This window comes from Festucalex cinctus, chromosome 12 (assembly GCF_051991245.1).
Source record: "Festucalex cinctus isolate MCC-2025b chromosome 12, RoL_Fcin_1.0, whole genome shotgun sequence".
Classification (NCBI taxonomy): Eukaryota; Metazoa; Chordata; class Actinopteri; order Syngnathiformes; family Syngnathidae; genus Festucalex; species Festucalex cinctus.
In genome coordinates, this window is record NC_135422.1 from 7,746,106 (window position 1) to 7,773,854 (window position 27,749).

The window sequence follows — 27,749 nt, forward strand, 5'->3', positions numbered from 1 at the left end:
GGCAAAATGGCCGCCCCCCCCCGAGATGGATCAAAACGGCTGGATTTTGCTACTAAACTCATATTACACTCACACGCGAGGAAGCAAGTCGGTTGTGTTCACTCCCACAACGGCACAAATGCACATTTATAACTGCACGTCTGAGAAACTATGAAAAGAAGAAGGTACTTTGAGCCCGAAAATAGAAGTTAAACTGTTAAACCTCACATAACTGAGGTCATGACATCCTACATTAGCTTCCAATGCCAAAAATTTTGTGCGCCTTTCACTCCTTATCTTCCTAAAATTGTTGAATAAAGAACTGTAACTTCCGTAGTGTTCATCTTCAGAACTTCCACCAGATTTTCCTTTTGTTTATATGACATTACAGTACTGTGCTGTCATTACGACACCATTTTTGTCCAGTTATGCCTCTTGGCTTTCACAAGTGTACACATTCCAACAGCATCATTCGTATGAGCTTGAGAAACTGTTTCATGTTTATATTGGATCCAGGGGTGTGGGCACCCTTTCTTTAGTAAAAGCAAGACTGTGTTTTTTGACAGTCAGCGAGAGATCATGAGTAATCCCTTAGTTATGTCACTAGGCCAAGACTGACAGTGGAGTTCCCACGATGCACCAAGCATCTTTTTTTGGGTCATATTCATACAACGGTATATCTCAGTGCACAATATATTAATTTAAATATTCATCATTGCATAAAATATTAAAATTAGGTCCCTGAGCTAGAAGTGATACTGTATTATAGCACCATACAGCAGCATACACATTGTGTTTTCATATACAGTGAAAACCCATTAATTCATTCACTCCCAGCCATTTTCACAGAAGCAATCCCGTTCGCTCCCGGCTGTATTACTGGATTTGGATTGATTTTGCAAGGCCCACAGAATATTTCGTTCAATGGCTAGAAAAGCATGGAACCTACCAAAAGAAAAATTAAAGTCTCTTCTTTTATCAGGAAAAAAAATATGTTTCTATCTGTTTGTGTTATGCAGCAATTAGCATTCGAAGCGAGCTAAGTTTCATCAGTTTTCACAAATCTATTTAAAATTCTAAGTAATTGAGCTTTTTTTCTAGATGGCCCTGGTTGATCTCCTTTGCTCTGCTGCCACCTGCTGGCCGTTTGTGTAATAACTACCATTTCTGCAACCGTTCTTTGCAGTTGAGAGGCTGCATCAAAGCCTTCTGTATGCTCTAGCATAAAAAACAAAACAAAAACAAAAACGTATAAATACGTCTTTGGGACACTTACATTAATAAAAACGTATTTACACGTTTTTGGGAGCAAATGAGTTAAAAATGTTTGCATTTAAAAAAATAAATCTAAGCAGAACCTATAAATATAAAAGTTGCTGTATGTTTTGTCAGGAGCCAGCCAACCGTGTTGTGAGCGAGACAACGGCAAGGCCAGCTACGTTTGTTTACACAGAGCCACTCACTCACCCAAATAATCAGCCGCCATGGTCCTTTTCTAATCCCCACACACAAAGTCAATCGAGGCAGGTTGAGCTGGCAACAGCCTCGATAAGATACTCAAACACTGACGACGCTTGATCAGCGGGCTGCTGCATCTCCTTCACACAGCGTCTGCTTGTCCCTTCCTAACGTGTCACGGTTTGGGAGTTCACCGCCTCATGGGATGCGTCCGTTTACGCTTTTGAACAGATACAAGATAGACAGAAGTATTGGAACACATGGTCAAATGAGAGGCCCAAAAAAAAAAAAAAAAAAAGTTGAGCTTTTAGACAATGTTGAAGTGTGTCAGTGGGAATTAGTGTCTATTGGACCAGAACATTTGTTAGGGTGAGGTTAGGGCTCTCAAGTTTCTCCACAGCAGGCGTGTGAATTATGGGAGAAGCGGTACAGCCGCTCAGTACATCCAGAAATTAAAGGAAATATTTACAGCACTTAAACTTGACTCCTTAAAATTAAACAATACGGAGCATAGACTTAAATCTGATGGAATGGGCGAACTTGCCGAAAGAAATGTTACAACTTTGTGACATCATGTTCGTTAAGACTTGACGCTGTAATTGCTGCCAAAAGGGCATCAACAAAATACTGAGCAAAGGCTGTGAACATTAACATGGGGAAAAAAAAAAATATGTTTGATGTCACTTTTTTCAGAACGATACCAAGTTTGAATGCTCAACTGTATTTGATGCAATACCAATTAGTGATGGGAAAATGAAGCTTCATGAAGCACTTGCGACAAGACACGACACGACACGACAAGTCTTGAAAAGAAAAGAAAAGAAAAGAAAAGAAAAGAAAAGAAAACAAAAAACGTGTTTCATGAAGCTTCATTCACTCATCATAATACCGTATTATGCAAATTAGCACCGCAGTGAAGTTACAGTAGGGCCATAATCTGAACAGCTTGCTTAAAGACGCATTTCTTTGCTTTGGCAGTTCACAAAAAAAAAACATTTAGCTGTATAAGTTCACACTTGATTGGTCGTCAGGTACTCCAGAGAGCCAAAAGAAAATGTGTAAAAAAAAAGCAAATAAAATGTTACTTTTTTGTTATGGTCCTTTAAAAGGAATTCACATTTGAAACTGACTTGATCTGATCCAGTGTGTTCCTAACATTGATTAACATTCCTCTCATGACCTCACCGTTTGGTCCGCGACGAAGGCGAGCATTTATTTGCCTTTCACACCTCTCGTACGGGACGAGAGCAAACGATTATGCGTGTCGGCTGGTGTGTGTATGAGATAGAGCGCAAGGAATGGGGGAATGGAAGGATAAAACACAGCTCAGTGATACTCCATAATCTATCTTGCAGCAGCACGTCTCAATATCACAGCATTTCAGACATTTTGCCTCAACTTGGCAATGCGGCGCCACTTCCCCTGATCAGTGGAGTTATTTCGGTATTGTGTGGCGGGGATGCTGCAGGACGGAGATAGAGTTTGCAACGGCGCAGATGGGAGAGGCGAAAGCTCCGGTAGCTCAGTATCGCATGCAAAAATGTTCGGTATGTTCTAACACAGATAAAGCTGACATATTCCGAGGCGTTTCACAGACAATATCCATGAAGGAACAATCTCCCATCTGCCAGTGCAGCCTCTCTGAAAATCCTCTCTGCCATGCTTGATGAGAAAGACAAAACATTGGCTGTCTGCATATCGCTCCTTATCAAGGTTCTACCTGGGCCTTGCGTGATATCAACAAACCATCACCCCGCTCGTGAGCTGGGGCTACTACAAATAAATACAAATGCGGCTTCTAAACAGTTTTTCATGGTGTGATGCCCTACAGAAACTATTTATGCATGCCTTCCTGTGGCTTTAAATATGGAGCGTGAGTGGACAAATCAAGAGAAGCACATGTACAGTTTTTTTTTTTTTTTTTTTTTTTTTTAAATATCTTCTTACATTCTCACGTCTGCGTGAAGAAGGATTACTTTGTGAGGGGAATGTCAATGGAGTCGCTGCTGTACTGCTTTTCTCCACTTGATGGTGCAGATAGAGAAGTCTGTCCCGTATGTGCAAAGCCTTAATTTTACCTCTGCCCACTAAACTGCCATGTAAAACTTTCACTTTGATAATGCAAGACAAGATCACATCTGTCGGCACACTTGCACAACGAGATCTACTGCGAAATGCTGCAGAAGGAATTATTTATGCCATTACAAACATTATTTTCTCTTACTAAAAACATTACTAACAGCACTAAATGGTGCATAAGTTTATTTATTTATTTTTTTTATAAGAATCCTACATTAATATTGGATGAGACCCTATTTGTTCACTTAAGTACAACCATTTGATTTACCCTAGTTGACAATATTAAGAACAATAATCTAAATTTTTATTTAAAGTGATATAAAGATATTTCTTTATATTAAATCTAATTAATTGTGAATAGTGGGAATTATGTTTGCATTGTTTACTATTAATTTTTATTATTATTATTATTATTATTATTATTATTATTATTATTAGGGATGGGCGAGTACCGATACAAGGTATCGGTATCAGGCCGATACCAGCCTTTTTTCAAGTACTCGAGTACTCGTGAGGCAGACGAGAACAAGCGACCGATGGCAGAGGGGGAAGACGTTAAGTGAGTCCTCCTTGCCTGTAAGTGGCGCTAGCTTGCAGCAGTTTTTCACCAAAACTTCACCGGTTTGGAAATACTTCAAAATTGTGAATCTTAAACTAAAAGAGCATTTTTGCGTTTTATTTTGAGCGTTAAATACTATTGAAGAGTGACTGTGCTGTTTTTTTGTTGTTGTTTTTTTGTCAAAATTAAAGGAAATATATTTCTTTAAAAATATCTTTTAGTGATTTTTTTTATTTGTCAAAATAATTTTACTGGTATCGGCAGTTGGTATCGGTATCGGTGAGTACTGAGGGTCTGAGTATCGGTATCAGTATTGGTTTGAAAAAAAGTGGTATCGAACATCCCTAATTATCATTATTACTGCGATTGGCTGGCAACCAATTCAGGATGTACCCCACATACTGCCCGAAGCCAGCTGGGATAGGCTCCAGCACCCCTGCAACCCTTGTGAGGAACAAGCAGTTAAGAAAATGGATGGATAGATGGATTCGTGTTATTATGACAGCCACACATATCCCATTCAATATCCCGTAGTAGTTGTCAAATAATGCCACAGTTTGTGAGTGCATTTTTCATAAATGTCCAGTAATGACATTATTTCAAAACATTTTGTATGTCTTTTAGTGCGTGAACAAAAAGCTATATCGTGTGCGTGCGTTTGTGTGTCCTTCCTGTCTGTGTATTGTCGCACCTGTGCTCTCCGTCATGATGTTATCATATCCGAAACACCTGCTCCACTGTCTAAGGTCACCGACTACACAAAGCAGCCGGCCATCTGAAAATAAGTGTGTGTTTTGCGTGCAAGTGCGTTTGTGTATGTGTGTGATTATAAAGTGTATGGAGGTAATTTAAATGCAGCCTAGCTAAACCCAGCACATCACTCACAAAGTGCCATGCAACCAAAAGAAATCAAATAAAAATTGATGTTGCAGTGTCACTTGATATGTCCAGTAGGGATGTCACAATAAGGGCAATATCGTGATATCGCGATATTAAAACTGCCACAATATCGTCGTCGTCATGTTCACAATATTTAAAAGGAACACATCTGTTAGAAAATTTGTGCAGTTCTAGCACCCTCTAGTGGCTAGTTTATTAGTGCAATTAAATTTTTATTAGGGATGTTTTGGCCTTCTATGTTTAAAATCTATGATAATTGTCAGATGAAGGGGAACCTAATTTGCTTGTGAAGCGATCAATGTGTGCTTGCATTAGCAAGTAAGTGCCCTAATATTGTTATTAGAGATTGTAGGTGGTTTATATGCATTGCTGTTATGTACAAAAGCACAATATTGTGCTTTTTTTTTTAGTATGAGCTCTCTTTTTTTTACAATATTGTGATCTTTTTTTTTTAAATATCACCAACGCCCCCACAATATCGTGATAATTATCGTATCGTGACCTTCATATCGTGATAATATCGTATCGTGATGTTTGGATATCGTTACATCCCTGATGTCCAGTCTATGTTAAGACATACAATTAATTTTGCACTCGTTTGTTGGCAGAGTTTTTTCGTTGTGATAATTTGATTGTTGAGAATTGTTTGATGAATCGTGTCTTAATGTTTTGTATTTGTTTGACTGTATTTGCCATTATATTCTTCTGCAAACAAATCAATCAACTGACTCCAACAAGATGTCCGTGTGTCTCCGTGAATAAACAACAAATCTGCCAATATTAAACCGAAAGTAGTTATTAGACAATTAACTCGTGAAGCGCAGTAATAACAGAATGACGAGCTCCAGGCTGCCAACAAAACAAGAGAAAAACATTTTGATAAAAGGTTCCTGAATGAGTCTGCAGGACATCACTGCACTGGTTGGATTACTGTGTGGGAGAGAAAAACTGCATTATAATGTGCCTGTTGGTGCTTTTGCAACGCTTCCTTCTCTTTATGACAAACAAGAAAGCTTTTTCTGATTGAAGACAATTCCAGCTCTTCAAGCCATAACAAGAATCCCAACAAGGTTTTTTTTTTTTTTTATTTTTTTTTTTTTTTTTTTTTAATATCACCAAAAGGAAGACATTTCACGCACTGGGAGCCTTTTGATATTTGCTCTCGCTCCCGCTCTCTGCCTGTCTCTTCCCTTTGTGTGCGTAAATCATCTCTTCCCCGCGGCCTGTCTGTGATCATGTTGATGGGAAACAAAGAAATCATCTTGAATGGCACATTAATTTCCTCCGTTCTCCCCCTGCCCTCCGCTTAATGAAATCCCCTCTGCCACAGGGCTCGACAAGCCACACTGGCAAGTCGTCACCAGCCAGTAAATATGTTTACCTTGGAGCGCTACGCTAATGGACTGTTTACTACGGGGAGGCGGCGAGGGCGGTTACAGAGATCAGACAAGCTCCGGGCCGCGGGTGCAAGTTCCTCAGACCAAATAACACCTCTTCGACGCATCTCGTTGTTTTCATTCCCCCTGGATTGTTTCTCTAACCCACTCGTTGGATTCGATGTGGATTTTTGAGCAGATTGGGTTACTTTTACCCAAAGTTGGGTTAATTATTTTGATGGGGTTAAAGACTGGATCTGGTCGCCATTTTGGACACATGTTTTGTGCTGAGCAAGTTAGGGAGTTGCCCACTGTGGTAACCCCTGACGAGGGAAAGTTGCTCATTCTTCTGCTTTATGGGATCCTGAGCTTGATTATTTGAATCAGGTGTGTTGGAGGAGGGAAACATCTAAAACAGTGGTGTCCAAACTACGGCCCGGGGGCCATTTACGGCCCGCCGTCCATTTTTTAGTGGCCCGTGACATATGCTAAAAATGGCATTTGACTCAGTTCAAATAAAATAAACAAAACAAAAATGTTTGGAGATGGTCAAAGTAAGAAAGGGGGGTTCCGAAAAACACAGGTGCTATTAAAGGTTATTTTAGTAAACTAAAACTAACGAAAAAAATAACACTGAAATTCAAAAAACAATGTCGTTAACGAAATAAAATAAAAATGAAGATGCTTTTCTAAAAAAAGAAAACTAACTTAAAGTACATTTTATGTTTACAAAACTAACTAAAATAAAACTATAATTATAGCAAAAATGTCCTTCGTTTTAGTCTTTGGTAAATCATTTAATGCATGAGCCTTTGGGGATGATTTTAAATGTGATTTTTAATAGATTTATGTTGATACAAAGCAGAATAATGACATCACGCCCATGGTGTTTTTTAAATAATGCACACAAGTAATACACATTAAAAAAAACAAAAAAAAACAAAACTAAAACTTGTACATGAACACATTAGTAGTAGTAGTTGTAGTTGTAGTAGTGGTTGTGGTTGTAGTTGTAGTAGTAGTAGTAGTAGTAGTAGTAGTAGTTGTAATAGTAGTAGTAGTTGTAATAGTAGTAGTAGTTGTAGTAGTTGTAGTCGTAGTAGTAGTAGTAGTAGTCACACCCGTCACCATGGGCGGGCCATAGGGGTCCGTGCCCGCCCACCAAGATGATTGTGCCCGCCCATTTGAGGCATGGATCTCTAAAATGGTTCTCCTTTTTTATCATTATATTTTTCCATTCATTCGGTTTAGCACTCTTATATCCGAGTGTCAGTAAACGCAACACAGGTCTCGCGGTGTCGGTGGTATGTTACGTTTGTGTTAGCTGCTTCAGTTCATTGCTTCTAATGCTCGCCCCTCGCCGAATTGTTCCTGTTTTTTGGCGTCGGCTACGGCCAACGGTGGCCGTTTGTACAAGACAACTAAAAAGGGTGACATTTCCAAGTAACGTTTTCTGGCGGCATTCTTGCAAGATGTCACAATATGAAGAAATAGTTGTAGTTATCTGCAACAGCCATCACAGTTTTACTGAAAATAATGCTAGATATGCCTTACGCTGATTTATACGCATACGCGACAAATATGTCAATGTTGGCGTGCAATGCAAGAGTCATGTACATTTTGTACAAGTGAAGCTGTATGCTTCTGAGGACGCTGGCGCACAAGACAAGTGAGGAGGGACATACTACAAACTACTTTCGTGTCGGCAACTAAAGAGTCACTTGGAAAAAAAAAAACCTACGGGACCCACATATCGTTTTGGCATCTACAATGAGGTAGGATTTTGCTTTCCTTTTTTCTTTTTAATTCTGCTGCCGACACCGTTCAAACAGGTGGCCCGTTCGAAGCAATATGTCAGCGCATCCGCCCTATTGGATGTGGCAATTGTATTTGCCATTACATTGGCAAAAATAGTAAGATTGACTTTGAATAGGATAATATAATCAAAGGTAATAATAATTCCTTATTAATCCAATGAGTTGTGGCTTTATGATACATCTCCAAGGAGAAACAGAAGGAGGCATCTTTACAAATAGCTTCACTTTGCCCCATCCAATATGGCTGCGGCGTCAACGTACTCACGACGCCACTGCAGTCTACTTTATGTGTGTGTACTGTAAATGCGGTCTATGATAAAACTGTCACGGGCGCCATTCAATGGATAGATGCACGACAGTGCTACATAAATTTATCCAAATATATTGGCCAAGTTAATGCTGTCAGTATGGTATTCACAATAATTGGGCCCGCCCATGCATTTCATGTGCCCCCCTTAAGCCTGGGCTCTGGTGACGGGTCTGGTAGTAGTAATAGTAATAGTAATAGTAATAGTAATAGTAATAGTAATAGTAATAGTAGTCGTAGTAGTGGTAGTGGTAGTAGTATTAGTGTTTTTATTTGCATGTATGGATGTATGCTTGTGTTTCTAAGACTTCCAAGGGCAGAGGCAGTAGCGGTCTGTGATAACGCTCCCTGTCTCATCTATGGGTGTCTGGCGCCTGGCAGCACTATCAGCGACTGCGCCTGGATGTGGCCCACGCACACGCACGCGCACACGCGCAATCACAGGACCCTGCAGCTGGTGACAGGCTGCATCTCTCGGTGTGCTGCCAGTCTGTCCAACACAAAGCTCTCTATCCAGCTCTTATCTCCAGTGATTTCCTCCCCTGCCTTCAAACTTAGATATGCACTCGGTACAAACAGGGCGTCTGCAGGGTTTGGGCCCTGGGAAGACGGCAAATCTCTGGGTGGCGAGCCAAAGTATGGACACTACTTCAGTTGGGGCAAACTTTCTACCTCCATCTTCTGGACTACATTTTTTCACACACACACACAGTCCCTGTCCCATTTCCTGTGATTCATCTCCGTTCTTACACCATTTTAATCGACCCTCCCCCCTCTTTCCCTCGCACCCAGACACACACTCCCTTTATTCCGACAGATTCCATCGATTGATTTCCCCTCACTGTGACACATTTGGTGCAGCCGCATGCGGCCTATTAATTATATCCACAGCAGACTCTCGTCACGCTCTTCTTTTTAGCAACAATGCGAGCCCTCATGCGCAAACGCTGCCACACGTCGACATGCATCTGCCTCGGAGCGGATAACCTCTTGTATGCACATCAGGCCTCACCCGCTAGGAGATAGAGGGATGAACCACGAGTGTGTTTGAGGTAAGCAGGCATCCGTGGTGGCGTCGGCTCCTGGAGTGTGTAATCTGGCTAACACCTGCTAGCTGTGTGGCTCCACTACAAGTCCCACAAGAGCCCGAGGAGGCTGATGGTAGACTTTAAGTGCGCCTGCTCCGAAGATTTAAAATGGCCCTATTTGTTAGCAAAAAATAGGACGCTTGCCGGGGGATGCAATTTCTAACTTTTAAGGGGAAGTCAACCCCCCAAAATTTTGTTTTTGACAATAATATCTTCTATGCAGCCCCAACTATTGTCTAAATATGGCATTCTGGTTAATATTGCATTAATAGAATATGTAGCAGAAAAATCCAGCAGTTTTTATCCATGTCAGGTGGCGGCCACTTTGCCACTTGCTGTCGACTGAAGATGACATCAATGTTGCTCAGGTCTCAGGTAATGACCAATCACAGTGCAGCTTCAGAAAATAGGTGAGCTGTGATTGGTCGTTGCCTGAGCCCTGAGAAACATTGATGTCATCTTCAGTCGACAGCATATGGCAAAATGGCCGCCCTCTGAGATGGCTAAAAATGGCCGTATTTTGCTTCATCTTCCACAAATGTAGTATTAATCAGAATTTCATGTTTAGACTAGTAAAGTTACATATAACATTATTGCGAAGAAATGTTTAAGGTTGACTTCCACTTTAATGCATTTATGACCTTTAACAAGATAGCAGTGCCAGAAACATAACAGCATAGCATAGCATAGCATAGCATAGCATAGCATAACATAACATCCTCCTAAATTAATAGCCTAAGTCAGGTAACGACCAATCACAGGTCACCTGCCCTCTGAGTTTGGTCATGTGATATTGGCAAGCTGTGCTGCTATTGGTCGTTACTTGAGCCCTGAGCATCTGAGATTTCATTTTCAGTCGATAGCAAGTGGCAAAATGGCTGCCTCCTAAGATGGAAAATCGGATGGATTTAGTTGCTTCTTTATACTCCACAAACGCAATATTAATCAGAATACTGTGTTTAGAATAGTGGGGCTGCGTAAGACATTATTGTAACAATTTTTGGGGGGTTGCCTTCCCCTTTAGATGATAATTTGAGATGATAATGACAATAATTTGCTGAATGAATTGATGTATACAGTTAGTCAGCAATATGATAATGCAATATGATATCCACCACACACGTCAGCAGAGCTCAGAATTAATCTGCCTAGGCCTCGTTTAAATACACCGATATCACATTACACCACCTGCACCCTAAGTTAGACCCGCTCTTTTCAAGTCTAAAATCTACTTTTGTAGACTGTACAGTGATTGCCCAAATTTATTACTGTGAGGGCCGTAAACAGAAAAATGAAAGAATACAAGGCACATTTTGACCCCCTGCCACCTTTTTATTAAAATTACTGTTATGTTAGTGTTATGGATTAGATGCTGTAGTTTGGACACCCATAAACCACTATGGTCATATGGCAAGGTGAAAGAACTCTTGCTGATCATTCAAGGATGAAAGTTACAGCCAGATGCTTTTGAAAAATCCAGAGGAAAAAAAAGAAAAAAAGAAAAAAAAAAAGGATGTCTAGTCACTCCACAAATATTCCTGACTTAAAAGAAAGAACAAACGCAAGAAGAACTGACGGAGGCTGATTTGCACAACACATCTTGGCCATTGTGTGTGTTTGTGTGCATCTGGCAAACAATACAGTAAGCTTTCTTTGTAGTTCTGTTTTCATTCTTCTTTGTATTCTTTAAAAAAATTGTTTATAATGATTATAATTATTCCCATAATTTCTATTACATTAAGAAAAAAAAAAAGAAAAAAAAAATGAAGTTATGCAAGTGTACACTATCCGTAAATGGCCATCCTATCATCTACTTTGAGGCTGGGGAAGACACTTTAAATATTAGAGGTGATGTTCAAAGGCAATCCACGGTGATGAAAACAAGCGGGCACGCTGAACAGCTGCTGTTGAGGATATTGTTCAAAAAAAGGGAGGGGGGGGGGAACACAGATTTAGAACAGATTACAGAGCCTTTTCCTCCAGGGCTTCCATATTCCAGATTGACAGTGTGTCGGATTGTGAGATCAACCTGCAGATTTTCATATGAAAAGATGTTTTCCATCAGAGATTAACGGCTGTTATTATTCATTAACTTTATTCCCCACCACAATTGTCCCTCCATCCTCTAATGCAAAGCTTTGTTTAGCCCACTGCCAGTGCCGTAAGAGCGCAGGAATGAGACAATCCCGACACAGTACGCATGCAGAGATCTGGAACGAGAGGCTGGAAGGAGCACGTTGAGGCGTTTCTTGGCGTGAAGGCATAACACTGGCAGGGCCATGCTTTACATCATACCATAAACAAAGGCTGGGGCTCATGCATTATTCATGTGCAATAATAGTGAAGGGCGTATGCATGGAGCAGATACATTAATCATATGATCATCTGGAGTTTACACTTGCTCATACTGTAACTGTTGGTTTGTTTGTATACATTTGTTGATTATTTGTTTGATCGCTGCTGCTGGGGTTGCCCATATACAATTTATATGTGGGCGGATGCAAAGGAAAACGTTGTTTGGTTAGGGTTTCTGTTTGATGCATGATTTATAGTTGTGTTTTGAATGAAATGTAAAATAAAATAAAACCTTACCGGTATTACTTTCAGTGATGTGGCTTAATTTGTAAATGTATTTACTGGAAAGACAAAAAAACAAAAAACAAAAAAAAACAAAAAAACATCTATTTTACGAACAGCCAAATACAATATAGGATATACTCGTTATAGTACGTTAAATCCCGAGTTTTTACCTGAATATTATTCCTGAAAGTAGATGAGTATTCTAGTAAGCGGGTTATATGAAAACACAGAGGAAGTTGACCTAAGGATGAGGGAAAGTCAACAGGACAGTTAAAAAGTTCAGGAAAATCCAAATCAGTATTGCAGACCTTTTGATACCTTTTGGTGTTCAGTGGGGACATATTACGACTTCATGCACTTGCGGCCACAATCGTGTAAAATGAAAACCACCAATACGATTCAAAAACACATTTAACCACTTACATAATCTGGAGCAATTCAGACTACATGTTTTGTCTAATTTTCATGACTAAACCCTGCAAATAACATACATCATATTCAACACTGATGCTGATTATTAACATTATATTATTATGCTACAGTCGTTTTGCTAGTAGATGTCGACTCTAACAAGTATAGCTTTGACAAACCAATTTCTTAATGGGAAAAAATGTATGTGTTGGACATTAATGACAAATTTGAAAACTGATTGCTGAAATAAATAAATAAATAAAATCCTGTTGGTGAAACATATAGTTTAAGTTAAAGAGGCCAGTAAATTGGATTGACATAGCAACATAAAAAGGCTGAAATCTGATTGTACAAAATAAATAAATAAATAAATAAATAAATAAATAAATAAATAAATGAACGAACTATCATCCACATCCACTTGCAGGAAGCGGTGCGGACAAGCAAGTAAAATACTGCAAAATGAAGAAAATAGAATCCATAAAACAATTTCATGAGACAAATATTGGAATCGCGGTTGCAAATGTCAGTCAGCACTTCTGACGGTGTTTAAAGCCAACAGAGAAGGCATTGCTTAGCCTGATTGTTTTGGACCGTTTGATAACAACATACAGCGAGCAGCAAAAAAAAAAAATACTATAAACAAAAAAATCTGAACCGCTACATCAGTGTCCGTGAAAATGGATATGTGTGTGTTGTATGGGTACACAATACTGCAGGTGAATGCATGTGCACGTGCTGCTGTGTGTTCACAGATGATCCCATGCTAAAAAAAAAAAAAAAAAAGGGGGAGAAGAAAAAAAAAAATCCCACAGGGTGAATCAATAGATGAGGCTGGATAATGGAGGCCTGCTCGGACAGCTGTGCTCCGGTTTCCCGTGTGCCCGACAGCCTGGAGGACTGACTGAGTGAGTGACTGAGTGAGTGAGTGGCTGACTAGCTGGCTAACAGGCCGGCCGTGGGGCTTCACTTGGACCACATGCTGCGACACACCTGCTCAAGGTGTAGAGCAGTTACAGTTACTAATGTTAGCATTGCATATTTTTGTATAATTTTTTAAATATATATTTACGTCCGAAGCCATAATCCAAAACGAGCTCAAATGCAATACCTAACATTTCAATAGCAAGTTCACAACTACATCAGCATGTTTGACCTTCCTTTTCTCGCTCGCTCGCTCTCTGATGGTGGTACAAATAAATCTTCCAATTCATTTCCTTAAGTGCAGCAGTCATTGATCTCGGATTTACTAGGTCACAAAACGTCCAATGAATATCAACAAGCCCTCAGCCTTGATGGAAATTTTATTACAGTGTTACGCTCATATATCAAAATCCTCCAATGATGAATTCCCCCAGGCGAGTCCGGTTCTATTGCAAATTTTATTTACAAAGATCACGTGAAATGATTTTTCTTTCACAAGCACGGCCTCAGTCAAAAAGTCAGAGTTTTTCTCCCGATCTGACCGCCTCAATGTAACGGACTCCATCAAAATGTTTTTTTTTTTGTTGCCATAATTTCATAGTGGTAACAGTGGTTTGTATTTTGTGCGAAACGCTACAAAACCTGAAGAAAGGAACAAGGTCGTTTTGTTCCTTGAAGACGAGTTAAAGGGGCTGTCTGTCGGTTTCACTCAGTAAAATGCACTTTTTAAATACAGAATTTAAACAAACGAACTACTTCTCAATTTATAGATATGGGCTTTTCATAACGTATGGGGGTGATTTTGCCCTAACCCCCCCACACCCCCAGCCTGTATTTTGCCATTTTGTGTTTGTTTTGTAAACAGCGGGCCGTTTCTGTGGAAAGACAGTGTTTACACCCCTCCAGCCAATCGCAGAGCGGGGGGTGGCGTGTCGCAAATGGGGCCGGGCGAACGTGTCAGCTGCGTGACGTCACTCCCGCGGCAATTTGAAAGCACACACGGATTTTTTTTTTTCACTCACTCATTCACACATGTAAGCTTCTGTGAGTGAGTTAGTGAAAAAATAATAATAATCCGTGCGAGCTTTCAAATTGTGCATTTTCCCGAGTGAAGCCGGCAGACAGACCCTTTAAAAAGCCCTCAATAAGGTCACATGATCATTTTAAATTAATCATGCCAATCAATAACTTTTCATTTCAAGTGCATTGTATCAATGTAGATAAAGTGCTGTTCTGTGAATTACTTTGCATTATCAGCATTGAAAAAGTTCAAACGAGCCCCAATTTTGCAATGGAATTGATTGTTGTTGAAGACTTTGTGCTTCATATGGAATATTGATAAATTTTAAAATTCTACACATATACAAAAGACAAAACATCTCTATGACCTTGAGAGTGAGGAAAGAAGACATAGGACACGACAGCAGATGACAACCTGATCCTCCTCACTGGGTCACTGTCCAAACAGGTCAACAATGCTGCATGAGCAAACAGGTCACATTAGAACCGCTGAGTGCATGTGCGTGCGCGCGCGTGTGCAGCAGCTTAATGGGACACCGCTGAAGCATGTCACTGTGGCGATCGATGGACTCAGACATCTGCGCAGTGATGGTATGCAAAAGTGTGTGCGTGCGTGTTGTCCTTTGAGTCATGTAACAGTGCACTGCCTTTGTAATAGAAGAGGAGAGTTCCTGTACTCATTTATTGATGGCAACATGCAAGACACATTCAAGCATGTGAGTCAAAATATTAAATGTCAGGACTCGGCATGTAATTTCTTGTACAATATCTAAAAGTTTCTGTTTTGATTAGCATACAGTGCACTCGATTCTATTGTGGAACTCCTGTTATAAAATTTCCATTACAGTCGACATTTTTACACTGTATTTATTTATTAATTTAATAGGGATATAATATGGAAAGTCTGTATTTATGGCACTTTACTGTACTTTAAATTATTTAATTCAATCTCCGGTGTAATAACCTTATTTATTGATTTTATTATTATTATTATTATTATTAATAATTCAATCTCTGGTGTAATAACCTTATTTATTGATTGATTGAATTTTTATTTTTATTATTATCTTTATTAATTCAATCTTTGGTGTAATAACCTTATTTATTGATTGTTTGAATTATTTTTTTATTTTATGATCTGTTCTCATTGCTGCTGGACATGTAAATTTCCCAGAAGGAGCCATCCCAAAGGGATTAATAAAGTCAAGTCTAATATAATTGTATAATATGGAACAATATTCCATAAATTGTTTTCACCTATAAAAAAAACACTGGTTGAAAAAAAAATATGATGTTAGATTTTTATGCAGATTAAAACTAAAATTGGCATGCTGAGTCCAAAATTGCAGTCATTTTATTTCTAGCGAGTCAAGTTTTTTTCCCCCCTACAGCTTGAGTAGCATCAAATGCTACAATCCTCAGAACACTCCAGAAACATAAACATAAACACATGAACTTTTACAATTACAAATGTCATACACTTTGTAAAAACATAAGTGTTAAATAAACATTGCAGTCTTGCCTGTTTCTGTCATATTTAATTGTATGTCTATTTGAAATGTTTTATAATACAATAAAATACGTGTTAAGTACAATATTTTTCTTTTTAATGAAATGGGGATCCTATAATAATAATAAAAAAACAACACCATGATAGAGACAAACAACTCAACCCAACTCAACAAAAATTCCCCAGTGTACACAGCAATTATAGTACAAAAATAGTTTGTAATAATAATGCAAGTAAATATTTTTAGTTTGATATGAATCTGTTGTTGGCCTGGGTTTAAAAAAAAAAAAAAAAAAAAAAAAGAATAATCAATACCAAATCATTGTCCTTTTCAAGCCTGATATCGATTCATAAAACCATGAATCTATTATTTTATATATCTCTTTTCCCATAAAAAAATAACATTTTAAAAGGCAATTTTTAAGTATATCTGACTTTTTTTATTTACTTTTTACATTAATAATTTAATGATATTTTATTACATTTATGACAATTCAGAATCTTTTTAATTTATATTTACAATTATTGAATTAGATTATTAATATTTACATCTTATACTTGCTGATGTCAATGTTTGTGTAACACAAGTGATTATAACGTGTTACTTTCATTAATAAACTAAATCATTTGACCAGTTACTGCCTCCGCAAAATGTATTTATTTGTGGAGTTTTTAATCATGTCCTTGACATTTAAGAAGAATTGATGTGCCATAATTAATCAATATCCGATTGAATTGAAGTGAATTGAATTGGGGAAAAAAATTGAAACAGAATTGAACGGGAACTCTTGTGAATCGAAATTTAATTGAGTAAATTAGAATTGATGTTTGGGAAAATAACTTTCATTGATTTTTTTTTCCCCCTTTGGAGGAAAAGAGCAGGTGCACTGTTCTGTACCTGTGCAAAAGGCAAGGCATCACTAGTATATTATATTCTATTTTTACAAAAAAAAAAAAAGATCCATAAAAAAGGAGAGTGAGACTGCCTGAGAGACAGACAGACAGACACACAGAAGCAGAAAGATGAGTGCGAGTGTGAATAGGAGGGAGAGAGAGTATGCTGAATCCCACTCAGACCACCTGCTCATCAGTTCCTCTGGCACAACAGATACTGTCATTGTCCACGCACACGCACATACACACACATAACTCTCAAATATAAAAATCTCCCGGTGCGCTCACAGAAAGCCTTTCCCAGTCCCTCCCACATCAGATGCTGGGCACACAGGCTTGATTTAAAACTGTTAGGTGCCATTCAATATGGGCTTGGTTGGCTGCCAACCTTCGGACATTTCTCCGCTCACTTACCTGCTCTCTTTTTTTTTTCTTTTTTTTTTTTCTCGTCTGCTTCAGCGCAATTTGAGAAGCTCCTTTCATGTGACTCAATGTTGGGTGTTAATGAGTAACAATTATAAAGTTTAATTTAGGCTACATTTGAAAGGTTGCTACTCATTGGGAACAAACAAAAAACAACAAACGGGCCCATTAAAAGCAGTTAATGTGAATGTCATGGCAGCGGAAGTACCTGTCAAGTCGCCAGGCTAACACAACAGCGGCTGGATACTTTATTGTTTCATTACCTCTACCAAGGAGCAAATGTTTTTGGCTGCTTTGCAACATTGAATTCCCCCGCATATCCGTGTATAATTCTGAACTTGAACAATATTTACACCTCTATTCTTTTATTAAACTTGTGACCAGTAAGTCGTGGCGTGATGGCTAGCTTGATTTCCCTTTTAGATGTTCATAGTTTTGATTTGCATTAAAGTTGCCACCAACATCAATACAACCCTATCGAGAACTCATATCAATCGCTAATTTAGGACGCTAAGAAACTGTTTAATTAATTATGCCGTTAAGTCTCCGACGTAAGTTGCTAGCAGCTAGCTGTTAGCATTACCAACAAGTTCCTGTGGCTGGTGACTGTAAATGAGATTGACGGCTGGTACCTAGCTTACTTTAATTCTTTTTCAATATTCTGGACCAAGGCCACTTTGTAATTCATTCTCCATGTTTAAAGGAAAGGGATGTGCCTTAAATTGCACTTTGAGGTCTTTTCATTATTAAAAAAAAAAAAAAGAAGAAGAAGAAAAAAAGAAAAAACGATAAATAGAATTGTCTTCATTTATTTTATAAAACACTTTTGCCCATTGAAAAAGAAAAACATTCAACTCAAAATGTCTATTGGCAAGAACTAGAAATAAGATTAGAAAATTGCTGTTAATTTCATGCAATTTTCAGGAAAAACGTTATATTTGGAAAAATATGGTATATCTTTCTTTAAGATTACCAGCCATTGTGTTTTTTTTTCTTTTTTTCTTTTTTTTTGCATTTATGTCTCAAAAATACCAGTTCTATCTAAACTTGTTATCGCTATTGGTAACTACTCAAAAGTTGAATATTTGTACTTGTCGTGTGCTGACGGGTTGGATCCCAAAGCGCAGACACAAATTAGGTTTTTAACTATTTATTCGCATAACTTGACTAAACGAAAAACAACGAGAATGCATCGAGAATCACGAGTCGCCAAGCCATCACCTAACATCACATAGCATTAAAGGTTCTTGTCGCCACATAACATCACATAGCATGAAAGATTCTTGACATCACATACCATTAAATATTCTTGACATCACATAGCCTAAAACTAGTTGAAACTGGATGATGGTTACATCAGTACAAAATAGACGAGTTCATGACCTGTTGGGTGTTAGGTCAACTCAAACTTAACCCAGGCGTGACCCCAGACATGAGACAAGACCCCAACATTACTCCTGCATGACCCGAGTCATGACAGTACTGGTATCAGCCTGAAAAAAAGCTGGTTTAAGTCATCATTCTCTCTGCTTTCGCACCACCAAATTCGGACTTGCCTACGAACCTTTAAATGTGCCTGTAAACTTTTAAAACCCATTTTAAATAAAGATCGATGGCTTAAAATTTTTATGGGGATAAACTGTTGTGAAAATAAAATAACGTAAGTACACTGTATAGTTCAAAATGATCAGTCTGGGCCTTGCTCTCATTCAAAGCCACCTTCCCGATCTATTATTCACTACTGCGGGGATTCCATTGAAGGGACAGGTGCAGCTATGCACCCCCCCAGTGAAAGGCACAATCCGCTGTGTAAACTCGCACGTGCACACATCAAATCAAACAATTCATAATACGCAAGAGCGGCTGTTCAATGGCCATCCATCTCCAATGTGATGTGTATTGTTTGTTCAGAGTGGTGGTGGTGCACTCTCAGGTAGCCAAAGTAATGGCACCTGGGGTTATTCAGGCCTAAATGGCAGCTCTGGCTACACAAAGTGCCTGTGTGAGCACGGCAGGGGCTAATGCGCACCGCGCACACAATGCGTTCGCCCGACTACAAAGGACAGGTGTGTGCGTCCCCAAATTCCCCCCCCCCCCCCGCGTTGTCCGGGCCTCGCCGAGTGGTGGGCCCCGTCCATTAGCCGCAATTTAGCAGGATGATCCGAGCGCTTGAAGCGGGCCACATCAAACAGGTCTGGTGAATCCCAGGTGCCCGTTGCAAACGCACGCATCAGCAATAAGCGAGCCCACTTACGGGCCTAATGTATTCGGTGAGGGAAATGAAGATGTTGCTCTTTTGTTGTGCAGCGGACACACACGAGGGATTGTTTGCAAGTTCACATGGCGTCTGCTTGATGACAGCGGCGAGAGCAATTATACCCATAGATGCATATTAATATTTGACTAATGGAAAGATGATGCGGCTGTTAAGGCCAAGTAATCAGGGACAGGACGTGGGGTGTAGAGGACAAAATATCATTTTTAGTACAAAGGCAAGGCAAAGTCTCTGATCTTGCACTATGTATGACATGAATGGGAATCAATATTATTTTGATTGTCATTAAAACACAATTGTTAATTCAGAGGAGAAGGTGAATACATGCATAAAGTAAAAACTGATTAATTAGGCTATTCTAATTCATCAGAAGCTTTATAATTAATTGCATTTTAGTACTTTACACAAAAAGGTATTGTTTTGAAATGTTTCAAATAAGTCAGCTACAGTACATTCTCGGTAGCTAAATGTACCTCCATTTAATTACAGTACTTTAAACAGAAAGGTATTGTTTTGAAATGTTTGTAACAAGTCAGATATAGTACATGCTAAGTAGCTAAATGTACCTCCATTTAATTACAGTACATTAAACAGAAAGCTATTGTTTTGAAATGTTTTTAACAAGTCAGCCACGGTAAATGCTAGGTAGATAAATGTACCTCCATTTAAACAGAAAGGGACTGTTTTGAAATGTTATTTCACAAGTCAGTGACGGTACTTGCTAGCGAGCTAAATGTACGTCTATTTAACTTTAAACCGAAAGGTATTGTTTTCAAATGTCCCCCCAACAAGGCAGCTACAGTAGGCCCTACTTGCTAGCTAGTTAAATGTACCTCCATTTAAACAGAAAGGCACTGTTTTGAAATGTTATTTCACAAGTCAGTGAAGGTACTTACTAGCTAGCTAAATGTACGTCTATTTAACTTTAAACCGAAAGGTATTCTTTTCAAATGTCTCCCCCCCCCCCCAACAAGGCAGCTACAGTAGGCCCTACTTGCTAGCTAGTTAAATGTACCTCCATTTAAACAGAAAGGCACTGTTTTGAAATGTTATTTCACAAGTCAGTGACGGTACTTACTAGCTAGCTAAATGTACGTCTATTTAACTTTAAACCGAAAGGGATTGTTTTCAAATGTTTGTTTGTTTTTTTCACAAGGCAGCTACATTAGGCCCTACTTGCTAGCTAGTTAAATGTACCTCCACTGAAAATTTGAGTCAGTTGATTGTTGTTTTTTTGCTGTTGTTTTGTTAAATTCTATTGCTAAAGGATGACTTAAGACTGACAACATACCTTAAACTAACATCGTCTAGAACGGTACTTAACACATGGATCTTCATCGTCTTTAATAGTTCTGTGAGTACCAGACCGAGAGAACACTAAAGCTTTCAAATATTGCAATGTATGATTTCTCCTCTTCAATGTAGGACAAAGCTCGAGGAGAACGGGTAAAATTTTGAATCAAAGGACACTATCTCCCAAGTTGCCTTGTTGATTTATGACTGAAATTATGGCCCCGTGGTGACCCTTCTGGGTGTCACCCAAACGAGGATGTGGCTCTCTGGCAGAGATGACAAAGTTTCCCCCTGCAAAGGTCACGCTCTGCCCCGCAGCAACAGTACACTCGTTGAAACTCATCACAAACCCTGGACACACTTCTCCTAATGCATCAAGTTCATCCGGGAGAAAGGAGTAGCCTCAGGACAAAGGACTCTGATGCTACAGCAAAGCCGCCTGCTTGATGAAAAGTGGGCACTATGTAGAAGTACAAGCGGCCGGGCTGTTTTACAGTTTATCTGTATTTATTTGGTTAATACGCACTAATATGCGGCCAATTAGTAGCTCTCAGTTTCAAAAAGGTTGATGACCCCCTGTTATGGAGAAAGTATAAAGACTTGGAAGAGTTTAACTCTCCACCAAGGCCAAACAATCCCAATTTAGTTCAGCATCTTACTCGATACCAGAGAATATTATGGTAATATTTATTTCTCCAACAAGTCCGACTGTCTCCCATTTAAAACTCCCAAGTTCTGATAAAAAATGGAACATATTATGGAAAATGCACTTTTTATTAGCTTGTACACAGATAGCTGGTTTTATGGCATGACAATGTTTTCAAATAAATTATCTTTTCAGATTTCTCGAAAGTCAATGTCAAACGATCTCCTTGCATAATAATCAGCCCATTTCTCCACAGCATCCAATGAGATTCTCATTATTTGTAAACCAGTCAATGCCCCCCTGTGCCCAATAAATGACGACCGACTGTTCTCCCACCTGTATTTACATTGGTTTGTCCTATAATTTGAAATCCTGTTAGTGTCGCGTCCGTCCCTGCCAAGGACATGTTGTTTTCAAATGCATAAATCAGCCTATTTGAATGTTTTTTTCTATAATACCCCTGCCAAAACAAGTGACTTCCATTTGACTATTTAGACATTGAGAAAAGCTGAAGGTCAACTAAGCAAAATTGAGTTCCTTGTGTATGATATGCATCTATTTGGGGGTGACGTAGTTGTTCAAGTGGATGATGCAACGGGTGATTAATTGGGGCAAGTCATCCAATAGCGATCGATATCTCTGTCTATCTCGCTAGTAAACCTAATAGCCATCAACTGAATTTTATTAAAATAGTCAACCGAGATCTAGCGAGTGGCAACTGATGAGAACATGGCGTGGTAATTAGGTGTATTTTTTATATATGTATTTTTCATATATACCTGTCCACACATATCTACTTGGCTGAGTGCTAGCTGCTACTGTAGGTAGTGCATGTTAATGCTTCGTGTCCCCGCCTGCCCGCTGCCTGTTTCACCACTCAGCTCCCCATATGCCGCTTCCCCTGCGCTCCTCTCATCCAGCCAATAGGGGCTTGATTAAGCCTGACTTGTCACCAAATTACACACACAAAGTTTACATGCATTCCCCGGCTCTCCAGCTGTTGCAGATTTGTTGCAAAGAATAAATCTTGAAGCAGTTGACTGAGCAGGTCTGCTGCCTCACTGATATGAGAGACGGAAGGGGAGTGAAAGTGCATAAGTGTGTGTTGGTGAGATTGGATATTTGGTGCTTTTAGGAATTTATATTGGAATATCACAAGCAGTTAGTATAAGAGGACAAGTTTAACGGCTGAAGGTGTTACAATGAACTTTGAACAAAATCTTAAAGGTACACTCAGTATTATACAGTGGCATCTAGTGGTGAAATAATAAATCATTCGAAAAAAAAAAACAATTGTTTGTGTTAGTAGTATGTAAAAAGATATGTTGTATCGCATAAACGTACTTTTTTAAAATATAACGGTTAGTCTAGAAATCGCAAATTATCTTACATGTCCGCGCCTCGCCTGCTAGTGTCTGCCATGTTTCGCCGCCATCTTTCTGCTACGGGTGCCGTCAAAGACAAATTTCAGCGCTCCATTTCTTAACGCGTTTTTGGAACGCACTTCCGGTTTGTATGGCGACCGCATGTCCACGAAGAAGAAGAGTTTCCGGTCCCCGAAGAGAGCATTATCAAGCATCACACTTACTTTGGGAATTTATTTTATTTCAGCGCGACAAAACAAGAGTTTATATTGTAGCCGCATTTGCCAGATGGAGAGAAATGAGGAACAGACTAGGTTTGGGACGTGCCGGTGCCTTCGACTGCTTTCTACTTGACCGGTAAGTAAGAGTACATTTGTGTTTACGTTTTGAGAGCGAGAGAAAAAGTATACTCCGTACTAATTAATACGATGTTCGTACCTTTGTTTTACGATCACTGTATCTGTTGATTAGCAACTCCGCACCACTCGAACGATTTCGTTATGTAGCTACTTGCTTTGAAAAAAAAAAAAGATTCCCGCTGGCACGTTATATTTAGAGTAAATGCGCAAGTTATTGTGTAATGTAATGTAACTGTGATTTCGGAGGTATATTTGCCCATAACTTCAATAGAGAATCTAAAGCATACTGTATTAGTGGAAGAGTTGAAAATTATTTTCGTTGTGGTTGGTGAAAATAGTGTTCTCGAAATTAATTTTCGGCAGGGAATAACTTTCTGGACTTAAATGCTGGCTGTACCGTAAGCACTGCTAGAGTCTGAACTCTCTCACTCAAGTGTGTACTGGTCCATTGTGTAATTGGGTGCACAAGAATTTACAGGCTGCCACGTTTTCCACGGAAATTCGACAAGCAAGCAGCCTTTGCATATTCTATGCAGTATGCAGTCAAGTTACTTTTATCTAGCTAATACAATGTTTTGGGCCCAAAAACTAAAGATCTTACCTCTATTTTGGGGGCTTTGTTGGAAAGTTGGTGACATATAATAGTATCATCAATTATTCTATTTTATTTTATAATTGTGTTTTTGTTTGTGTCACACTAGATCAACAGCCAAACTTGAGGGGTTCCAGAACCATATTCTGATGTATACAAGCATTCATGCACCGTTTAAATACATCACCGACCTGCAAGAAAAACAAATATCAAGGGGAGAGTCAGCAGCCATATTGGAATGCCCCGAATGAGGACACTTGAATGGAGGACCCCAGAAGGCTTCGGTGTTGTACCACCAGTATCTCCACCTACCATATCTGAGCTGCAACAAACTGAAGTCAGCCGACGTCTTGGTATGTCATTTACATATGGACGGCATTGGACACTACATGAACTTTTTGTGTGAAGCAATACGGAATGGTCACATGTACAAGCACCACTTGTTTTACACAGGACCTGCTGACCAGGTGTCTGAAGCCATGGAGTGACTCCTCCCTCACTTTCCTCAGCAAGCCTTTGAAGAATATGATATCATCGTTGGTGGGAACATGCCCTCACTCCATAACATGTACTTGTGCAGTCAAGGAGCATGTCAAACTTAATAAAACCAGCAAACATTGAAGTGACTTCATTTTTACTGCAGTCTGTTCACACAATCAATGGACAAGCCTTCCTTAATTTTGCCCCAATAACATCATAGAGTAGGCGAAAAGTAGTGTTACAGATCATACTGTGTTCGGGAGAGTTTGAGGAATGTTGCAATGTTAATGGGGGGCAATGTCAGCACACACACACACACACACACACACACAAAAAAAACATCATGGTATTGAGTTAATCAGATATTTTAGCTGTGTACAACACATACCTGCTCTGTAACACTACTTTTGGCCCAAACCTGTATGTCTATTTTCCATATTTTGAAATGCACAGCGTATTGGTAAAATTCTGGAACAACTGCAATTCATGTAGCTCATTATATTCTAACAGCATTTTTTTTTTTTTTTTAGTTAATATGTTCATTTCATGTAGACTTTTATTTTACTTTATTTTATTCATTCATTTTCATGTACTGTACCTTACATTCATTGGCCAATGAAGAATTCCTTGTCATTGCAAGCATTTATAATAATTCTCCAGGCTTTTGATGTTTTACATTTCTGGTCATGTAAAATAGTGTTAGGTTAGGTGTCGAATGAACACTGCATGTTGACGCCAAAGGAAATAGTATTTTTTTAGTTATTCAAAATGTACAAATTAACACACAACAACAATATACAAGTTATACAAACTACAACAACAAGTGTCAGACATGGACTAATTATATGCCAGGTAAAAAACCTTTGTATTGTCCTCAAGGATCTGGGAAAGTGTCACTTATTTGCTACAAGTCCACCAAGGTGCTGCAGTCTGGGATCCAGGTACAGGAAATCATGGTGGTGCTGATGTGGGATCCAGGTACAGGAAATCATGGTGGTGCTGATGTGTCAGCAATGTGTCAAAAAGTATTTCTTGGTGTCAGTCTATCAGCTGGACTTGGATATCTTCATGTTCCTCCATGGTCATTTCCTGTACGAGTCTCTGCAAGAAGGTAACAATTGTATGTCAGATGAGGTACCAAACAATGAACTGAAAGTCACTGAGCCAATGAAGTACATTATTACATGAGCAAGACTATTTGTGAAAGCCATGTAAATTCCTGCACATCGAAGTACAAGGAAGCTGTTGTATCTTCAATCAAAACTAATTAAGTTGCTTAGTGATATTTATTAGGTAAAATTGTTCAACATGGTGACAAATCAATATCTGAGTAAAGGGTTTCAAATGTTTTTGTAAGCAGCACTTTTCTGAGTGGTTAGTAGCAACAAGACACGGGGGGGTTTACGAGTCTGAGTTGCATCTGTGTAGTTCAGTTAACACCATTATTTTGTACGATATACTAAACATATCAGCAAACGATGTAATCTAAATACCACATATTCCAAGCAAAGGTATGTTTTGAGCCATTCACATGCATGCTCGAATGGAATTATTTTTCCATGATGACATAATTGTACGTTACGAGACACCGCGTTCACTTCCGCGTTCTCTTCCTCGTCGTCTCTCTCGCCCCCTTTGAGATGGTCCACATGTCTATAAAACATAACATAACTGTGTGTTCTCTGTTGCATGGTTTAGTTGCACTAACAAATATGAACATAGATAGCCATTATCATTAGCTGACGTACAGTATTTCCAAACAATGCCGACAAAAATATTAATTCTGAAATTAAATGACTAAATCACAATTATTAGGGATCTGTACAGTATGTCTAACAAATGCAATTCACTTACGTCATCACTCGAGGGAATACCAGAAGTTGTTTGCGTTCTGTTCCGGTGAAATTGGTGGTAGGCTGTTGAAGTAGGGTCTCTCTGGGACGCCGTAGTTCGTGTGCTTAAAATCATTGCATTATCTTGTTTGACCGATAGATGGCGGTCGTGAGCTACACACTGGGGCTTTAAAGCCTCATGAAAATGTGTATTGATGAACTATTGTTAAGCTGTAAACATTTTTTGCACCCTACATGAAATGTAATTAGATTAATTCTGAATGGTAATAAGATTTTACAAAATAAGCTAACAATTGCTAATGCTAACATCACTCACAGAAGCTTACATGTGTGAATGAATGAGTGAAAAAAAAAAACAATCCGTGCGTGCTTTCAAATTGCCGCGGGAGTGACGTCACGCAGCTGACACATTCGCCCGGCCCCATTTGCGACCCCAGCTCTGCGATTGGCTGGAGGGGTGTAAACACTGTCTTTCCACAGAAACGTCCCGCTGTTTACAAAACAAACACAAAATGGCAAAATACAGGCTGGGGGTGTGGGGGTTTAGGACAAAATCACTCCCACATGTTATGAAAAGCCCATATCTATACATTGAAAAGTAGTTTGTTTAAATCCTGTATTTAAAAAGTGCATTTTACTGAGTGAAACCGGCAGACAGCCTCTTTAATGCTATGTGATGTTAGGTGATGTCAAGATCTATCTGTAAGAACTATGTGATGTCGAGAATCTGTAATCGCGTTACTGGGTCAACAGCCAATCAGATAATTCCATGTCAGTCCTGTTACCCACATGTCTAGCCACAACCAATGGGATCGATTCACTGTCTATATAAGCTGTCTGAGAAATGTGTGGCCGGATTATTACTCACTGTTCCTCTGTGCTTCTCCGCAGCCCAAGGGGGCTTGGCATCTCGTGATGCATTCTCGTTGTTTTTCGTTTAGTCAAGTTATGTGAATAAATAGTTACAAATTTGTGTCTGTGCTTTGGGATCCAACCCTTCAGCACATAACAGCACGGACTCTTTTGTGTCACATATATTAACTGTTATTAACTGTCCAAAGACGTTGACTATTGCAACATGAACCGTCATTGATAGTAATGATAACCAGAAACTGTGATGTAATTTCAAAAAGAAAAACATCTGAAAGGCCAAAAAAAATCATGTCAAGTTCACTCACAGTCTATCACAGCGTTCGTTTGTTTTTTGTGACTGAACGTGAAGCTACCACTTAAAAGTGGAGTTAGGTTTGTTTCTTGTTTACTTGGTTTGAAGCACTGCTGCACTAAACTTAAATCCATGTAAAAAGGTATGATGTTGGGCTACCTTTATTTGAATTAAAAAAAAAAAAAAAAGTAATTTGAATCTAGTTAGTTATTAAGTAGTTGAGACAATTTAGACGCATTCTTTTTTCAGACACCACGCCCCGATACCTCGGATCAGCAAAAGACAAAGTCCTCATTTTTATCAAGACGAAACACTGTAAAAGCCCAAAATAAGTTAACTGTAAAGAAAAAAAAAAAGTTTCCATCCAAATGAAGCTAAAAATGCCAGTTACGTAAGA

The 27,749-nt window shown here is 39.0% G+C and overlaps 3 long non-coding RNA genes across 6 annotated transcripts in view; 1 reads left to right on the top strand and 2 right to left on the bottom strand.

Annotated features, from left to right (window-relative positions):
- Positions 1 to 27,749, bottom strand: part of LOC144031715 (uncharacterized) — a 186,502-nt gene that overhangs the window by 40,172 nt on the left and 118,581 nt on the right. The window lies entirely within an intron of this gene.
- On the top strand, positions 23,062 to 24,476 carry LOC144032227 (uncharacterized). The gene is made up of 3 exons (XR_013287727.1): positions 23,062 to 23,260; positions 23,964 to 24,207; positions 24,308 to 24,476. It is a non-coding gene; the product is annotated as an uncharacterized LOC144032227 (long non-coding RNA).
- LOC144032228 (uncharacterized) lies at positions 25,076 to 26,355 on the bottom strand. The gene is made up of 2 exons (XR_013287728.1): positions 26,189 to 26,355; positions 25,076 to 25,987 (listed from the first exon to the last, which is right to left on the bottom strand). It is a non-coding gene; the product is annotated as an uncharacterized LOC144032228 (long non-coding RNA).